The sequence below is a fragment of the Notamacropus eugenii genome, chromosome 2 (genome assembly GCF_028372415.1).
Source record: "Notamacropus eugenii isolate mMacEug1 chromosome 2, mMacEug1.pri_v2, whole genome shotgun sequence".
NCBI classification, from domain to species: domain Eukaryota; kingdom Metazoa; phylum Chordata; class Mammalia; order Diprotodontia; family Macropodidae; genus Notamacropus; species Notamacropus eugenii.
Genome location: NC_092873.1, coordinates 69,318,346 through 69,333,805, shown reverse-complemented (window position 1 = coordinate 69,333,805; position 15,460 = coordinate 69,318,346). Strand labels below are relative to the sequence as shown.

General features: G+C 50.6%; 1 protein-coding gene across 21 annotated transcripts in view; it reads left to right on the top strand.

Annotated features, from left to right (window-relative positions):
- Positions 1 to 405: 405 nt before the first annotated feature.
- Positions 406 to 15,460, top strand: part of PCBP3 (poly(rC) binding protein 3) — a 398,673-nt gene continuing 383,618 nt past the window's right edge. For all 21 annotated transcript variants that reach the window (XM_072640817.1, XM_072640816.1, XM_072640808.1 and 18 more), the window contains exon 1: positions 406 to 730. The gene's annotated coding sequence lies outside the window, so the exon portion shown is untranslated. The remainder of the gene's footprint in view (positions 731 to 15,460) is intronic.

Here is a 15,460-nt window from a genome sequence, read left to right as displayed (position 1 = left end):
TCCTTCTCCCCACCCCCCGTTCCCAAAGCCACACCCCCGAACCCGAGCCCGGCAGGGGCTGGGGCTGATTCTCCAACAGCCATACAGCCAGAGGCCAGGCGACCGGCTGGACTTCTCTGGCTACCACTGGGCCGCTTCTCGGGATGCTGGGACGCGGGGCACGCGGGCACGTTGGGACGCTGGGACGCTGGGACGCTCCTGGGATGCTGGGATGCAGGGATGCTGCTGGGCTTCGCATCAGGGCGGCTCCGTCAGGGCCCTGATTGGCTGCCGCTGCGCCGCGCTTGGCCAATGGAGTCAACCGCCTGGCCCAGCTCCTCACTTTCCTCCTGCCCAGCGGAGGCTGTGCGCTCTCGGGGGCTGGGATTGGCTCAAGGAACTGGAGGGGGCAGAGCCCGCCTCGGTGTCTGGGCTGGGCCGCCGCCGCCGCTGCCGCCGCCCTCAATGTGAGCCCGCTCCCTTCCTGGCTGGCTGCCTCCCGCCGTCTCTGGTGTGCCCTCCTCCCAGGCGAGCACAGGTGCGGGAGCAAGATACAGAGACCAGGGCTTCCCCTCCACCCCCTCGCATTCCCCTGTTTTCCCCTCGTCACCCTTTCCCCTCCCTCCATCCCTCCCAGGTAACCCCCAGTCCGACCTGGACCAGCCCCTGTGTGCGCACACTGACGGCCAGTCGGCCAGCCACCGAGCGCCCTGCCCTGGGCCAACAGGCGATATCCTCTTTCCTGGGACAGGTGAGTGCCTCCTGGCTTCTCCCGGGGCCACTTGACCACGGGCGCTCTGGGCCGAGAAGAAGTGTGCGTGTGTTTATGTGGATGGGGATGGGGGGGGTGGGGTGGTAGCCCGCGGGGGCGAGATGGGGTGACCAGACTGTTTCCACACTGTCAGCTCCCGGGGCTGTGAACTTCGGGATCCCAGCTCCCTTTCTCGTCTCCCTCGACCTCCTGGGCTTCTGGTGGCCTCATTCTGAGCTCTGGGGAGTTCAGAGGCGGGAGCAGCCGAAATTGGTCTTATAAAAAAGGCCCCTGGTCCCAAAGCTAAGCCCAAGCAGTGCTGAGAAACTTTGTCCCCTAGTTCTCCAGTCCCCTCCCGCGCAGCAGCCGGTTCCTGGCGCCTCCCGGCGTGGGCGCATCGGGGACTGGTTTCCAGGCAGCCACTGAGGTTGCTCTTGAGTCAGGGCTCTGGGTTTTGCTGAGGCAAGGCTAGGCCGAATGGCCGGGGGCTCTGCCAAGGGACAGAGCTGAGCCCATGCGTGGGGCAAGGGCTTTCTTTCTCAAATACACGGGCCTCTTTTTAAAGGCAGGGCTGGTTTTGCCTTCAGGTAGCCACTGTCGTCTGGGTTCTCTTGGGAGAGCTCAGACGCTCAATGTCTAATGCCAAGTAAACAGGGCCATTGCCGGGGCTGGGGCTGGCGGGGGGTGGAGTGGGGGGCAGCTCTGGAGTCTTTGAGGTGCCAAGGAGGCCTCTCGGCAGGCGGGGGAGGGGATGCTGTGCCTGCCTGGCCCTTCCTGTGATCGGTCTCTTTCCCACCTGACCAGGGCTCCACCCCGCCCTCCCTGAGGATGCTCCATAAACAGAAGTGACTTCCATGCTAGGCTCGCAAGTCAGGCAGGAGGGAGAGCGCTCCCCCTTAACGTTTTCCAAGTAGGGAAGGTGGGGCCAGACTACCTTCCCTCTTTCCTTCTCCAGGGCCAGAATTGGGGGACTTAGGGCAGAGCCAGTTGAGAGTCCTTCAAGGCAGCTATGTCTTTTAGAGACCCAAATCGGAGTTGTCAAAGGACCGTATAAAACGGTCAGCCCACCACACTCCCCTTTATGGTTAGTGGAGGTTAAATCAATCCAGGAGAAAACAAAAGAGCCAGTGAGTCTCATAGGAGAGTGAATTGGTACAAAGTTTTGGGGGACTTTACTGAGGGGGAAAGGACTATGGGGGTCTTCGTATTGAACAGCTTTGGTTTCCTGTTACTCTCTTAATAAGTGTACTGAGGTCATTCTTTTCTCACCCAAGTGGAAAGACGCTTCTCGGTCAGTGGAAGGCAGAACAAGGAAGCTTTTGCTCCATCACATCCAGTCACTAGACAGAGAAAAAAATGGCCTCCTTCCTTCCTTCTTTGCTTCCCTTCTTCTCTCCAGGGGCTTCTCTGAATGATACAAATTTGTGTGGTAGGATCACCCTTGCTGTTGGAGCATGGAGCAGTGATGGAGAGGAAACCTTAGAAATGGCATCCAAGACAGTGGGATTGTATCTCAGGCATAAGCTGGGACCAGCCAGCTTTTTATAGCCACCCTTCCTTTATTTTGTCACCCAAAGGTCCTGATTTCCAGAGCAGCGTTGAAGCCAGCATTCTTGCAGTATTGGTGCTCTGTGCTGTTCCAGCAGACTCAGGGCCCTCATGGAAGAAATGATAAATAAAAAGTCAGAAATTTGTCAGTGGGGTTTGGGGGAGGTAGACTCGATCTTCACCCTCTTCAGACTGGAAGGATTTTGAGCAAGCCTGACCAGAGGGAGCAGATGTTTCTGGCAGTGACCTATGATTAAGAGTTTGTTGGTGCTGTGAATCACTAGCAGTAATAATTGGCCACACCATATTTTTTAATGGGATGTTTTTAGAGAATAGCATCTGTGACCTGTGGGTGATCCACATCTTAGCTCCAACATGGTACCCCTTCCATGCAATAGGGAAATATGCTGATGACCTTTAAGTTAGCTTGGAGGGCATGCCATTGACTTGTATGCATTCTCATTCTCCTAGTTTTCTTAAAGTTGGGGTTTATGGGAAGTAGGAAGCATAGTAGTATCCAAGACCATGAGAATCTTGAACAACGAGTGGGCTTTCCTTTCCTTAAGGGATTTGGGTGGAGCAGCAGCTGCCTCAGCACAATTGAAGGATGAGCCATCCCACAGTGGTAAGACCAAATTTTGCTGAACAGGAGTCATTTCAGTTGTCTCTAAGATCCATGGTCTTATAGTTGACATTGTGAGAGATGATGGGAGTGAATGGCTGGGGAGGGTGGATCTGGATATGGGATCTCTCCAGGCCATACTTCTTAGAGCTCAGGGTGGAAAAAAATCAATAGCCTTGAAGGGATAAACCTTTTTAGTCACTAATTCTGCTGGAAAGCTTTTTTTATTCTTATTTTTTGTTTTTACTTAATCTCAGCAGCATGCTAGGTAGCTGGCTCCCCTTCTGAATAGGATCCATTTCACTAAAGTCCATAAAGGTAGTGCTCATTCCTGGGGGGATGAGGATGGCTGAAAGGAAGCCTTCCATACAAATGAAGCAAGACCTGGCAAGAGGTCCATGTTGTCACCCTATAGCAGGAACCCCTGAAGTCATGGAGACCACTTTCTCTCTTGTCTTATGAGCCCAGAGTCCCTGGGCAACCAACTATCCATGGCAAGTAGAATCAGTTTCTGTTGTTTAAGGAGAAACAAGAGAATCATTGAATTCCAGTTAGAAGGGAGCTCAGCAGCCATCCAATCAACCCAAATAGGAAAGGAACAAGAAATAATAAGAGCTAACATTTTTGTCAGCTTTGGGGGCCCAGGGGACTGCACCCATTGATATGGACACTCTTGGATAGAGAAAACAAAGCACTTCACATCTGCATTGTCTCCTTTGATCCACCATGGCATCCTTGGATCACTAGTCATGAGGCATTAGGAGATGCCAAGTTTGGTGCCTTTAATTAGTAGGTGGTAGTCCCACTATCTTCTGCCTTCAGACCTCACCAGGAGTATTGTGTTCATTCTTGATGTCTCAACATATAAAGGGCTTGTGTGGAAACCAGGTTGGTGAATCCAGGTCACAAGGGATCAGCTCAAGGAACCAGAGAAGGGGAACATCAGGGCGCTTATGGCCAGCTTTCAAGAGAAGGACAGTCATGTGAAAAAGAGATTAGCCTTACTCTGGTTGGTCCCAGACAGAAGAAGCAGGAATAATGGGTGGAAGTTTCAGAGGCAAATGTGGGCTTTGATGGCTGGAAAACCAAGTAAGAGGCCCCTGCACTTTTTCATCATGAGAGCTGCTCTAATGAGGAAGGGACTGCCTGGGAAGGGAGGGGCTTCCTCCTCACAGGAGGGCTTCAAACTGGATGAACCCTTGTTGGATGACTTTCCCTTCAGGATTTTTGGCCAGTGGTGGGTTGTACTAGTGGGCACTTGGTTCCCTTCCAACTCTGACTTCTTCATGATTCCTTGATTACCTTGTAGGTAAGATACTTCTGAGGTACATCTCAGTGAAATGCACCAGATGTAAAGCCTGTTGGAACTGAGTGGAATGAGTGATTGTGGGTTGTCTGGACTTCATGGCTGTCTGATAAAGAATGGTATGGCTGGAGCAGTATCTGTATGTTGTAGTGCCTATGTTCATGTACATATGTGTGATGGTATATCACATCATAGTCTACTTTACTATATCCTATTATATCATGTAGAGGCTATGTGTGTATAATATCTCTTCATAGAAGCTACACACATGTGTGCACGTGGGCAGAAAACATTTTATAGGGGCAATTGTAGATACATTTGTATATATGTGTTTACACGGATATGTGCCTATGTGTGTACACACACACATATACAGCCGTAAGGACCTATACCCCAGAGGCCCTTCTCCCTCAGAGTCCTTCCCCTCTGCTGATCACCTCTGATTTTCCTGTGCATGTCATGTATGTGCATGTTGTTTGCATGTTTTCTCCTCCATTAAACTGAGTCCCTTGAGGGCAGACACTGGGATTTTGGTTTGATTTAGCCTTTCTTTGCATGCCAGTGCCAAGCACAGCTTCTGTCTCTTTCTGTGTGTGTACCTACATGTGACATATGTAGGAATATGTGTGTTTATGTATGTGTAGATTGTGCATGATATACACCCATGTCATCTTTGTGTGTTTATAGAAGAAAGACAGAGAATGGTGTAATGGCACCGTGAACTAGATAGAGGGCAGCACTGACATGAGGGCAGTCTGCCTTCAGATCTGCCCCTGTCCTCTTTGGATGATCCTTGGCAAGTCACTTAACCTCCCAGGGTGCACAAGCACCTCTGTGAGACTATGAGTCGTCCAGTTTCTTTCCTAAGACTTTTCCACACCAATGAACTGACAGGTTAGACCAAATACCCAACATGAAAGTCTCTAGTAATAAATATGTTAATATGCAATTAAATATACAACCACCTGGATATACATCCATAATATATTTATGTTCTATATAATGTAACAGACCCTCTCTATGTTAAAGGTCTCTCTACATCTATGTATGTGTGTATGCATACATGTGTGCCTGTGTGCGTGTGTACATATTCTTGGTGCATATGCCTGCCTGGAAAGAAAGGAGCACCCCCTTTGTCTTGCTCCTGGTTGGCAGTGACAGAATTCAGGGACAGCCACTGACCCCATGAGGTGTCTTTGAGGAGGAGGTGCTGAAGCGGAAAGGGGTCCTCCAGCGTGGTCCTCCTTGGTCCCCTGACGATACCTACATCCGTCTCTTTGGGTCAGCCTCTCCTCTCTCTTAGGTTAGTCTCATTAGTCCACTGGCGTGGCCTGTTTGGGTTAGCAAGATTGAGTCCCAGCATGGGCTAGGCCAATGGATGGCAGATTGTACATGAGGTGATGTGTGAGTCCAGCAGGGGAGTAGGGGAGAAGCTTCCCATTGCCAGTGCCCCTTCTGAAGCCAGTCAAAGTCACCTGACTTTGTAATAAAAATGGACAGCTTATCCCAGGGGCACTTGCTCCAGGTTCTAAGAGAAAAGCGAGGCATCAGACTCCCCTCCTTTCTGGCCCCTCCGATGTACCTACAACAAGCAAGGGCAGGGTCTAGCTTTGGGAAAGGGGGCAAAAAGGGATCCAGTACAAGCTTATGGTCCAGTGGTGGTGGTAGGACATGCCACAGGAAAGGACAAAGAAGTGGATTTGGGTTGGAGATGAAGGGCACCATCTTAAGCAGGAGAGTTCTTCCATGGAGGGAAGGACATGGAAGACTGAGTGTTTGGGAAATGGAAGATAAGGTATCCAAAAGGCAGTAGTAATACTGGAAAGCATTTATTAGTCACTTATTGTATGCTAAGCACTGACCTAGGAGCTGGGCATGCCAATAGAAAAAGTCAGAAAGTCCCTGTCCTATAGGACCTCACATGCCAAAAGCAGGAAGGAAAAAGAAAGAAGAAAAAGAACTCAGTTGAAAAGAGCCCAGGAGCCCTGAGAGGCAGCCTCAGGGTAGATGGCAAGGCCAAGGGCTCTGTAGGTTATACAAACACAGACCAGACTACAGGGCTGGGGAACATCAGGGCAGAGAAGTAGGGAACAATGGGGAGGTCTGGAGGCAGAGGTCCAGTGAATCTTGTGGCTGGTGGCTCTCCATCTCACTGGAAGAAAGAACGTTAGAAATTCCGAACTGAATGAGGAGTCAGGCAGAAAGTGGAGAGGATGTGCCCTGTGGCAGAAGACCTTCCAGCCTCTGGGCTTTCCTGTATAGTTGCTGCTGGGGGAGGCATGGAGGAAGAAATACAAGGGTGGAGGTGGCAGATGTACCTTCCTGCTGTCCTAGATGGGCTCTGGAATGGCCCAGACATGGAAAAGACTGGGGAGAAGGCAAGGGAGGAAGAAGTCCTCTGGACAGTCTGTCCCAGGTCACAGAGGTCCTCCAAATGCCAAGCTGGTGCATTTAGATGCTGTTTGGGAACCTTGCAGAGCTTTGGCACGGGGAGAGATGTGACTGGAGTTGTGCATTAGGCTGATTAATCTGGCCTTGTTTAGGAGGGATTGCAGAAGACCTAGAGGCTGCGAGCCTAATTAAGGGCAATTGCCATTAGTGCAGGAAAGAGGTAATAATCTGAATTGTGGGGTGGCCATGGGAATGAAAAGGGAGGGGCTTTGAGAGGGCTCTGAGAGGGTAGAACTAGTAGGACTCAGCCTCCTCTAGAGGCCTTTCTCTTCCACATCTGTCATTTCTCTGAAGTGACTTGAGAGTCTTGAGCATGGGTGACTGGGATGAGAGGCTGGGGATGAGGCAGAGGGTAGATGATCATTGGTGTGGACCCTGAGTTGGAGGCTCTGGTGTGATCTTCTGTTGGAAATGGGAGGATGGAATTCCAGAGAGGGATTGAGTCTGGGGGCCTGGAATGGAGAGCTGCCCATACAGAGGGGCCAGTGGCAACCATGGAAGGAGAGGAACCCACCAAGCCAACAGAAAAGATGGAGCCTAGCACTTTTGGAGTACCTTTCTTCAGGAAGTGGGAAGATGGTGCCCTACTGTGGGAGAGGCAGGTAGGGATGGAACCAACCACTGTTTCCTTCCTATGGCCTCTCTCAGTTCTTGGTAGTCCATTGAACATGACTGTGTTAGACCAAATGTTTGCCATATGCTTATAGCCTGTAGAAAGAAAGGACAATTAGTTATGTAACCCAGTGGCAAAGAGGTTGACTACTCTGTTAGATTGGGCAGTAGGTGGTACAGTGAATAGAGTGCTGGAAGTCAAGAAGACTCATCTTCCTGAGTTCAAATCTGGCCTCAGAAACTTACTAGTTATGTGACCCTGGGCAAGTCACTTAACCATATTTGCCTCAGTTTCCTTGACTGTTAAATGAACTGAGAAGGAAATGGCAAACCACTCCAGTATCTTTGCTAATATAACCACAAATAGCGTCATGAAGAGTCAGATAGGACTGAAAATGACTGAAACACACACACATACATACAGTCTATTCTGTTAGATAAAAAAATATTGGTGAAAATTGTTAATGATTGGGTATTTCCTCCCTCCAGAACACTGGAGATTGAATTCATCATGGGGTCATAACTCTAGAACTGAAATTGACCTTTGAGACTATCAAGTTCCAACCCCTTCATTTTATAGATGAGGACACTGAGTCCCAGGGAAGGTAAATGACTTGCCCAAGCAAGGTCTCAGATCCAATAAGGGTCTAAGGCGGGATTTGAACTTACGTCTTCTTGACTCCAAACTCTGGGCTCCATCCACTGCACCTGCATCTTGCCTGCCCCATGATGCTTCCCTCTCTCACTACCCTGCATTTATCCCCTGATTATAAGGCTGTAGGTAGTTAGAAGTATCTCTGTGGTCTTCCCCATTGGAATGTGACACTAGAGGAACAGGGATCATTTCATTTGTTTTCTGTCCAGTCTCTGGGCTGTGGCCATTCTTCCGGACCTGGAGGAGCACTGTCCCTCCTCTTCTCCCTGGTTTCCTCTAAATCCCAACTAAAATCCCGCCCCCTACAGGAAGCTTTCCCCTCCCCCTCTTAACTCCAGGCCTTCCCTCTGTCCATTATCTCCTCTATCCCACATAGAGTACTCTCTGTGTACATCTGCTTGCTTGTCTCCCCATTAGACTGTGAGCTCTCTGCTTCTTTCTGTACAGCTTAGCCCAGTGTCTGGCACACAGTAGGCATTTATTGATTGATCAACTAACTCCTGAGATTGAACAGATCGAATAGAAACCAGGATGAAGCTGGTCACAGAGTGGTTCTTCCTTGGAGGCAGATCCCCAGGCCTCAGGGGTTGGGGGCGGGGCAGTACAAAGTCCATGGGGGCAATGAAGGATGTCCTAATCCAGCCCAACAGCTGTGCCACTGTCCAGGAGAATTCTTCCAGGACTAGAGGGAGCCGTGTGACATCATCTTTTTCCCAAGCCGGGTCCCAAACTGTAAATGAACTGCTCACCTGGAAGACTGCCTGAGCGTATGGGTGCAGTCCATGAAAACCTCACCGCAGGTGCTTATGGTTACACAGTGCATGGACCCACCTGCTCACCTGCCTCAAGTCTCTAAAACCAGAAATTGGGCCTGCAAAGCAGGGTGTCCCTTGGCTCAGTCCAGCCTCATAGATTGTTCAGAAACACTCTCTTGTGCCCAGAGTCATTATTGCTTCTCTCATCCCTGAAACAGACCCATTACCAATTCCATTGATGTTATTGGATTCCATATTCCATTCCTGCTACCAGGAAACTGGGGAAAGATTCATATTTACCTGCAGAAAAGACATGGGCTTGGGTGGCCTGCACAGACCAAAGAACCATGGAAACCAAACCAAGGACTCAACTTCAAAATTAGAGCCAGAGTGAAACCACTCTAGAACACCCCCCCGCCATGCCCCTCATCCCACTCTGTGGGAATGGACCATTAGAACACCATCTGGGCAAGTCACTCACGAGGTTAGAGCACTGCAGTGCATCAAATCAGAGGGCTTTCAGGAAGGACTAGTATTAAAATAAGTAAAGGATAGAGGCATGGTTATTAGTTGAGTGGTGTTCTAAAAAGAAGATCTGGGGGTCTTAGTGGACTACAAGCTCAAAATGAACCCACAGTGTGATGTAGCAGCCAAAAATGCTAGCTCTTTCTTGGGCTGTGCGAAGAAAAGAGGCAGGAAGAGATAGATGACAACTTCACTGCCCTCTGCCCTCATCAGACTTCCTCTGGAGTGTCTGTTTCGTTCTGGGCATCACAGTGTAAGAAGAATATTGATGACTCAGAGTGGTCAGGGAAGAGTAGCCTGGAAGGGGGAAGGCTTTGGCTTCATGGCTTAAGAAGCTTGTCCAAGGAACAGTTTGTCCTGGAGAAGGAAAACCTCATGGGGATGGGACAGGAGGACAAGTGGGAGAGGTGCTAGACTTGATTGTTTGGCCCTCAAAGGCCAAGCCAGTCACTAGTCACTACACACTTACTGAGTACCTACTACATGCCAGGTACTGTGCTAAGCAACTACAAAAAGATACAAAAGATCATCCCTGCCCTCTAGGAGCTTATAATATGATGAGGGAGGGGAATACACAGAAGGGGAGCAGTTGATCCATGGGCACGGTGTGGATTGAGTTGAAACCAGAGTGAGCCGCCACTGGAAATTGAAGCAGGAATGATGGGGTAAAGTGTCAAAGAGGCAAATTGAGGCAGGAGGATCGTCCTAGCAATGAGGGCTCCCCCGTAGCAGTGGACTGCTTATGAGGTGGTGAGCTCCCCATCTGTGGAAGGCAGGGGCTAGAGGCCCACTTGTCAGGGGTGTGATGGCCATCCCTGGTGTGCAGCCTAGATCAGATGGCTGCTGGGGTCCCTTCCAGCATCCCCAGTTCTGTGATGCTGCCATGGCTAAGGACCTTAGAGCTGGGCCACATCTTATTTTGGTTTGTATGGGTGGGAGTGGGGAGTGGAGCAGGGAGGGGCCTTTCCCTCTAGGTTACCTTCCCAGGAGGGTCTTACCTTCCATTTTGTTGTAACTAAATTGGAAGGAGGGATCAGAAGGGGGTGGGGTAGGTGGAACGGCAACATGGCATATAATGGACAAGTAGAGGTGGGGTGATATGTAGGGAGGAAGCCAGGGTGTGATCTCTAATTAGGGACCCAAACACCCATTGGGTCTTTCTTAACTCATCAAGACATCAGAGTCAAGACATTTCAGAGTGAAAACTGACCTCCGAGGCCCCAGGACAGCAAGCCTTCTTGGCAGGGACTTATCCAGCCATCCCCAAAGAGAGCCCGAAAAGGGGTGTGCATGATCTTGGCAGGCAGCTCCTTCCCCCCTGGGACAGCTGGTGTTGCCAGGCTGCTCTGCCTGCTCACCCACCCATCTATGACTGGCACCCACTGGTGTTCTTTATGCCCCTGGGGCGAGGCAGAGCTAGCTCAGTCCCCTTCCTTTCAGTACTGAGGAGAGCTATGTGCCTCCCTCCACACCTCCTTCCCAGCCCAAATCTCCTGGCTCCTCACCCACCCATTCAAGCAAGGCCAGTGTCCTGCTGGCCACCTCACTGATGTCCATTTTAGCAATGGCCTTCCCCACACGGGGTGGTGTGGGAGAAAGCTCAGGCACACTGAGGCCTTGTGGAGAATCTGACTTGAAGTGATTCCACTCAGTCTGCCTATGGATAGAGATCTCCATGGCACCAGACTGGGATGTTTCCCCTCTTCTCTCCTCATCTCAGATTCCCTGGTTCCCTATCAGCCCAGCTTAGGCCCTGCCTCCCCAGGCTTTTCCTACCCCCCCTTAGCTGTTTCTGTTCTTTTGCTCCTTCTATCACAGTATATTTTCTAACCTGTGTGTAGATGATATCCTGCTCTCACAGACAGAGGCTCTTTCCTTGTGTCCCTACTGCCTAGCCCAGTCACTGCCTGGCCCACGCAAGACAGTTCCCTCTCTTTGCTCTAGGCACTTGAGTATTTGCACTGGGACCTTGCCAGAGGGGATGTTCAATAGACATCCGCTTCCCTTTACTGTGGGGAGATGTGGATGAGTTCCTGGTTCACAGCCCTGGTATTGCCCATTCACCCTCTGACCTTCACCTGCCAGTTTGGAATCATTTCCTTGGTCCTAGATCTTGGGATAGCACTTGAATGTGTCTCTGCAGACCAAGGTCAGGCAACTCTAATTTCCATGCCCCCTGGAGAGCAAGGCTACCTGACCAGAGAGCAGGGTTGAGCTGATGCCCTCTGTGGCTTGGATTCTAGGGCATGCTGACACAGTGAATTTTGGGGTCACCCTCTTATGTTGGAAATATCTCATCTTCAGTGGGTTGCAGACCCCCAACAGAAGGCCAAGTAATATCTCTGTCTCCCTCTGTCTCTCACTATCTATTGGTTTCTCTCTCTCTCCATGTCTCTGTCTCAGAGATCTGTGTGTGTGTGTGTGTGTGTATTTGGAACAGACAAGTGCTTTCATTGGTCTAAGAAATTCCAGACTGAAAACTTTGTTGGCCCATGAAGATTGACACCTGGCTTTTCAACTTTATGTCTGAGAGAGTTGCCAGGGCAATGAGGGGCATTTTGAGGTAAAAGGACTTGGCCAGGGTCACAAAATCAGTAGATGTCAGAGATGGGACTTACATCCCAGGTTTCCTGCACTCAAGAAATCTGAAGATGGTTCTCTACCCACTGGGCAACATTGCCTCTGTTAGACTTACAGGCTCAATATTGATCCTTGTAGTGATGGCAGCCTCACTAGCAGGGCTGGCATTTGGAACTACAGGTGGCATAGAGGATTTGCCATTACCAACCCCTTCACTCAACTGTTGTAGCCCAAGTCAGTTCAATTCACCAATTCTCTGTTAAGTGCCATTAGATTCCTATTGCATGCCAGGTCTGTGTTGGGTTCTGGCCACAGGCCTCGATTCTTGCCCACCCAGTCATTATGAGAAATGGCCGGGTGGGTTGGCGCTGGATTCAGGATGCTCACTGGAGGAAACTGATTAAACACAGCTGATCCTTCTTTGTCTTGGACCTCCAACCTCCAAGTGAGTTTAATCATGGGGCAAGGAGGGCTGCTCCTCCAGCATTTACCTCCTGAGACTTCATCCTGTGAGGGAGTCTGTGGTTCTGGGCCGGGGCCGTATACCTGGAGTTTGGAGCCTTCTGGGAGTGGGGAGGAGGATCCAGAGAAGTTCCCAGAAGCACCCACATCCAACTGACATCTCCAGGGCATGGGGCCCATTGCCTGCCTTCCAGACAGTGAATGAATATCCAGACCCTGGGGGACCTGCTAAGGCCTCCAAATCCAAGCCCCGTATGAGGGGGAATCCTCTCAAGAACATCCAGCCTCAGCTCCTGTAGCCTTCCTTAGCAAGGTTTGTTCATGGCCCTCCTTCTCACAGAGACCCCAGTTCTTCTAGGGCCTCCCCCAAACCTCCAGTTTCCACATGCTCAGTCATTTTTATTTCCTAACCAATCTTCACTTTGTCCAAGTTCTAGTCCTTTCAGGAGGCTTGGTATCTTTTGTATGCACTGTGGCTTGTCAGCAGCCTCCTGTGGTGGGATGCCGAGCGGAGCCCAGTGTGGAGCACACAGTGGCCTCTCTCAGGCAGAGGGCTATGGCCCTAGGGCTGATAGAGCCCGCCTTGGACTTCTGGACAGCTGTAGTCCTATAAACCCCCCAATCCTATCCCCAAGGACTGTTCCCTGGCCTTGACTACTGAGTTCTAAATGTTGCTGGCTGTGTTAGAGCTGGTTCAGGGTGAAAGAATTCCCTTAGACCTTCTCTGTAGCCATTGGGAGCTTTATCGATACAAAAGCAGTAGGCTAGCCCTTGAAGAAGGACTAACAATTTACACAGGGACAGGGGCTTGTTTTTATACGGACAGAATAAGGGAGAAAGGGAAAAGTTTGTGACCCAGGCTGAAAGAAACAAGGAATTTTGTGGTCCAGAATGAGGAGGAAGTTTGATGATATTCCAAGATAAGGGAAAGAGACTTTTGATGCCCTCTACCTCAGGAGGGGGCTCACAAAGTACTGAAAAAGCGACCTTTAATGTTAACCCTTAGGGCACCTTTGTATCCACATCAGTGGATTGTTTGAATCTACAAGGAATAGTGCCAAGGACACAGCACCAGAGGGTGAGGGGTCAGCCCCAGCTGGGTGGCGGCTGCTGCTGCTGGTGTGACTTGGGGCAATCATGGACGTGGCAGGGCCTCTGTTTCTTCATTGTTCTGGATTGTACAGTATCATCCAGCTCCGATTCCATGAGCCTATGGCCATACTGTTGACTGGCAGCTTGTTAGATTAAGCCCAGTGTGGAGACCCCAGTGTCCAGCCCACTAACTATCCCTGTTTTCTCTGAGAAGAGTTCCAGTAATGGGGCTGGACACCCTTTCCCCAGCCCAGGATCTGGGGTAGTTTGGTCAGTGCAATTTTTAAGGGAGTCATGTGAGGGCGGGAAAGGAGGAAGAGGGTGTAGGGGGCAGAGGTCAAGCGATCCCTAAAAGTGCTGGCTTCTCGCTTAAGCTCCGGACCTTAGCTGCAGAGTGTAATCAGACTGACTGAAACCCCCAAGCCATGAAGGGAGACTTCGCTGCTCTAGAAGCTCGGTGGCTCCTGTTGTCTCTGGGCCAAATGCCAACCACCATCCTTGGCCAGACCTGAGAGCTCTCTCCAGGTTAGACTTTAACTCTCTGCTTTCCATGTGCAATCTTTCATGGTTTTGTGAAGGCCCATAGCTATGTTCTGGATGTGCTCCTTCTCCCCCAAGTTTGCCCTCCTACAGGAAGCCTTTCCTGACCACCCTCTCTTCCCCAGCAGATGCTTTATCCTGCCCTTTTTAATTTCATTTTCTGTTTGTTGCCTGTTTCTGCCCTGGGAGCTCAGCAGGCTGCTTAAGGAGGGGTGAGCTGGGCCCAGGAGGTTGAGCCCATGCAAGACTGCAAGATCAAAATAAACCGAACCAAAGAAGCAAACGTTGAAGTCAGAGCATCAGCATTCACCCAGGCCTGCACTTTACCCACGGGAGCCTGGGAAGGTCATTGAACATCTCTGGGTCTCGGTTTTCTCATCTGTAAAATGGGGAGCCTGGCCTGGGTGACCTGATGGTCCTGTCCAGTTCTGCCTTAATGACACCTTGATTCTTGGCTGGAGCCTAGGATGAGCAAGAGGGCATTTCTCCTGTTTGGCAAAGGGGAAACATGCTCCTTGTTCATGCCCACCAAAGCGACCAGACTGCTTTGGAAAGAGAAGCCCTGTGAGTCTAGACTGGGATCTCAGAGGTGGGTGGGGTGAGGGCCTTGTGAGTCTGGGATGCTTCCCCCCAGGCTGCTGGTGACCTGAAGAACAGGGAGCACCGCTGGACTCTGCCATCAGGGCTGCTTAAGGGCTGGGATGGCCAGCTCTGTGCAAGGGGAGAAACCTGGGTGCCCCTCATCCCAAACTGCAGCTGAATGAGCTCCACTTGTTGGAACAGGAAGGGGAGGCTAGGACCTGTCACAATAGGGTCCTGAGAGGAGTGGGCTGGGAGCAGAGTGGGGGAGAAGGAGTGAGATCATGGAGAGCGGTGGGGGAAACCTTTGCCTTTGGCCCTTTTTCAGGCTCTGCCGAAGAGGAGCCAGTTGGGGATAGAAGGCTGGCTATGTGGTTCTCTTGCTCAAGAATTTTCAATGGCTTCCTACTGACTCTAGAAGAAAGCCAGACTTCAGCTGGAAGGGACACTGAGACCCTCTACTCCAACCCCTTCTTTTTATTGATGAGAAAACTGAGATCCAGAGGGGGGATACAACTCACCCAAGACCATGAAGGGAATAAAAAGGTCATAATTCAAACCCAGGGTTTCTGACTCTAAATCCAACCCACTTAATGCCATATCACATGGTTTCCAATTCTTCCACTGGGCACGTAAAGCCCTTGGAAGTCTGTCTCCAGATGAAGCCTCCAGACTTTTGTCCCAAATGCTCCGCTTGGATATGTTGATGAATGTCTTTGGGCACTCCCTGACAGTGGATTCTGTGAGACCAATTCCTCCTCAGAGAGTTCACCTCATGTTCCCAGGTCCTGCCTTTCATTCTCTCCGTGTTTTCAGTCCTCACACAGGATGTCTTCATCCATCATCTCTCAGTCTCATTAAATGATCAACCCAACAGTTTTTCCTCTCAATTATCCATGGGTTATACTCTACAGTCTCCTCATTCCTACCCTTCTGCCCCAGCTCACTGCCCACTGACAGGGTCTAAGATATGGGTACTGACAATGGGCTGATGCTAAGTCGA